Genomic DNA, 3835 nt, shown 5'->3' on the forward strand with positions numbered 1-3835 from the left:
TCAACGCGGCGGAAGTTCTATGCAAATTATCAGCCAACGGCTAATATACATACAGGCTCGCAAACGCGCGCAACGGCCAGCATGCGTAAGCACTCCTCTAGAGAGCCACCCATAAGCAGCAGCAGCAGCAGCAGCAGCAGCAGCAGCAGCAGCAGCAGCAGCAGCAGCAGCAGCAGCAGCAGCAGCAGCAGCAGCAGCAGCAGCAGCAGCAGCAGCAGCAGCAGCAGCAGCAGCAGCAGCAGCAGCAGCAGCAGCAGCAGCAGCAGCAGCAGCAGCAGCAGCAGCAGCAGCAGCAGCAGCAGCAGCAGCAGCAGCAGCAGCAGCAGCAGCAGCAGCAGCAGCAGCAGCAGCAGCAGCAGCAGCAGCAGCAGCAGCAGCAGCAGCAGCAGCAGCAGCAGCAGCAGCAGCAGCAGCAGCAGCAGCAGCAGCAGCAGCAGCAGCAGCAGCAGCAGCAGCAGCAGCAGCAGCAGCAGCAGCAGCAGCAGCAGCAGCAGCAGCAGCAGCAGCAGCAGCAGCAGCAGCAGCAGCAGCAGCAGCAGCAGCAGCAGCAGCAGCAGCAGCAGCAGCAGCAGCAGCAGCAGCAGCAGCAGCAGCAGCAGCAGCAGCAGCAGCAGCAGCAGCAGCAGCAGCAGCAGCAGCAGCAGCAGCAGCAGCAGCAGCAGCAGCAGCAGCAGCAGCAGCAGCAGCAGCAGCAGCAGCAGCAGCAGCAGCAGCAGCAGCAGCAGCAGCAGCAGCAGCAGCAGCAGCAGCAGCAGCAGCAGCAGCAGCAGCAGCAGCAGCAGCAGCAGCAGCAGCAGCAGCAGCAGCAGCAGCAGCAGCAGCAGCAGCAGCAGCAGCAGCAGCAGCAGCAGCAGCAGCAGCAGCAGCAGCAGCAGCAGCAGCAGCAGCAGCAGCAGCAGCAGCAGCAGCAGCAGCAGCAGCAGCAGCAGCAGCAGCAGCAGCAGCAGCAGCAGCAGCAGCAGCAGCAGCAGCAGCAGCAGCAGCAGCAGCAGCAGCAGCAGCAGCAGCAGCAGCAGCAGCAGCAGCAGCAGCAGCAGCAGCAGCAGCAGCAGCAGCAGCAGCAGCAGCAGCAGCAGCAGCAGCAGCAGCAGCAGCAGCAGCAGCAGCAGCAGCAGCAGCAGCAGCAGCAGCAGCAGCAGCAGCAGCAGCAGCAGCAGCAGCAGCAGCAGCAGCAGCAGCAGCAGCAGCAGCAGCAGCAGCAGCAGCAGCAGCAGCAGCAGCAGCAGCAGCAGCAGCAGCAGCAGCAGCAGCAGCAGCAGCAGCAGCAGCAGCAGCAGCAGCAGCAGCAGCAGCAGCAGCAGCAGCAGCAGCAGCAGCAGCAGCAGCAGCAGCAGCAGCAGCAGCAGCAGCAGCAGCAGCAGCAGCAGCAGCAGCAGCAGCAGCAGCAGCAGCAGCAGCAGCAGCAGCAGCAGCAGCAGCAGCAGCAGCAGCAGCAGCAGCAGCAGCAGCAGCAGCAGCAGCAGCAGCAGCAGCAGCAGCAGCAGCAGCAGCAGCAGCAGCAGCAGCAGCAGCAGCAGCAGCAGCAGCAGCAGCAGCAGCAGCAGCAGCAGCAGCAGCAGCAGCAGCAGCAGCAGCAGCAGCAGCAGCAGCAGCAGCAGCAGCAGCAGCAGCAGCAGCAGCAGCAGCAGCAGCAGCAGCAGCAGCAGCAGCAGCAGCAGCAGCAGCAGCAGCAGCAGCAGCAGCAGCAGCAGCAGCAGCAGCAGCAGCAGCAGCAGCAGCAGCAGCAGCAGCAGCAGCAGCAGCAGCAGCAGCAGCAGCAGCAGCAGCAGCAGCAGCAGCAGCAGCAGCAGCAGCAGCAGCAGCAGCAGCAGCAGCAGCAGCAGCAGCAGCAGCAGCAGCAGCAGCAGCAGCAGCAGCAGCAGCAGCAGCAGCAGCAGCAGCAGCAGCAGCAGCAGCAGCAGCAGCAGCAGCAGCAGCAGCAGCAGCAGCAGCAGCAGCAGCAGCAGCAGCAGCAGCAGCAGCAGCAGCAGCAGCAGCAGCAGCAGCAGCAGCAGCAGCAGCAGCAGCAGCAGCAGCAGCAGCAGCAGCAGCAGCAGCAGCAGCAGCAGCAGCAGCAGCAGCAGCAGCAGCAGCAGCAGCAGCAGCAGCAGCAGCAGCAGCAGCAGCAGCAGCAGCAGCAGCAGCAGCAGCAGCAGCAGCAGCAGCAGCAGCAGCAGCAGCAGCAGCAGCAGCAGCAGCAGCAGCAGCAGCAGCAGCAGCAGCAGCAGCAGCAGCAGCAGCAGCAGCAGCAGCAGCAGCAGCAGCAGCAGCAGCAGCAGCAGCAGCAGCAGCAGCAGCAGCAGCAGCAGCAGCAGCAGCAGCAGCAGCAGCAGCAGCAGCAGCAGCAGCAGCAGCAGCAGCAGCAGCAGCAGCAGCAGCAGCAGCAGCAGCAGCAGCAGCAGCAGCAGCAGCAGCAGCAGCAGCAGCAGCAGCAGCAGCAGCAGCAGCAGCAGCAGCAGCAGCAGCAGCAGCAGCAGCAGCAGCAGCAGCAGCAGCAGCAGCAGCAGCAGCAGCAGCAGCAGCAGCAGCAGCAGCAGCAGCAGCAGCAGCAGCAGCAGCAGCAGCAGCAGCAGCAGCAGCAGCAGCAGCAGCAGCAGCAGCAGCAGCAGCAGCAGCAGCAGCAGCAGCAGCAGCAGCAGCAGCAGCAGCAGCAGCAGCAGCAGCAGCAGCAGCAGCAGCAGCAGCAGCAGCAGCAGCAGCAGCAGCAGCAGCAGCAGCAGCAGCAGCAGCAGCAGCAGCAGCAGCAGCAGCAGCAGCAGCAGCAGCAGCAGCAGCAGCAGCAGCAGCAGCAGCAGCAGCAGCAGCAGCAGCAGCAGCAGCAGCAGCAGCAGCAGCAGCAGCAGCAGCAGCAGCAGCAGCAGCAGCAGCAGCAGCAGCAGCAGCAGCAGCAGCAGCAGCAGCAGCAGCAGCAGCAGCAGCAGCAGCAGCAGCAGCAGCAGCAGCAGCAGCAGCAGCAGCAGCAGCAGCAGCAGCAGCAGCAGCAGCAGCAGCAGCAGCAGCAGCAGCAGCAGCAGCAGCAGCAGCAGCAGCAGCAGCAGCAGCAGCAGCAGCAGCAGCAGCAGCAGCAGCAGCAGCAGCAGCAGCAGCAGCAGCAGCAGCAGCAGCAGCAGCAGCAGCAGCAGCAGCAGCAGCAGCAGCAGCAGCAGCAGCAGCAGCAGCAGCAGCAGCAGCAGCAGCAGCAGCAGCAGCAGCAGCAGCAGCAGCAGCAGCAGCAGCAGCAGCAGCAGCAGCAGCAGCAGCAGCAGCAGCAGCAGCAGCAGCAGCAGCAGCAGCAGCAGCAGCAGCAGCAGCAGCAGCAGCAGCAGCAGCAGCAGCAGCAGCAGCAGCAGCAGCAGCAGCAGCAGCAGCAGCAGCAGCAGCAGCAGCAGCAGCAGCAGCAGCAGCAGCAGCAGCAGCAGCAGCAGCAGCAGCAGCAGCAGCAGCAGCAGCAGCAGCAGCAGCAGCAGCAGCAGCAGCAGCAGCAGCAGCAGCAGCAGCAGCAGCAGCAGCAGCAGCAGCAGCAGCAGCAGCAGCAGCAGCAGCAGCAGCAGCAGCAGCAGCAGCAGCAGCAGCAGCAGCAGCAGCAGCAGCAGCAGCAGCAGCAGCAGCAGCAGCAGCAGCAGCAGCAGCAGCAGCAGCAGCAGCAGCAGCAGCAGCAGCAGCAGCAGCAGCAGCAGCAGCAGCAGCAGCAGCAGCAGCAGCAGATGGCCTCACAAAGATGGGCAGATGGCCTCAATTTTGCTTTTGCTCCCTCATCCGCGTCCTCACTTTGCAAAAGTTCCTGGCCCTCTCTCACTCACTGAAAAAGAAGAATTACTTTTCATCCTCCCCTCAGCTCACAAATATTTCTGCGCCAGTCTTTCCTCACCTCCTCTCA

Source organism: Amblyomma maculatum, chromosome 4 (assembly GCF_055883805.1).
Source record: "Amblyomma maculatum isolate TAMU_Amacu chromosome 4, ASM5588380v1, whole genome shotgun sequence".
Lineage (NCBI taxonomy): Eukaryota > Metazoa > Arthropoda > Arachnida > Ixodida > Ixodidae > Amblyomma > Amblyomma maculatum.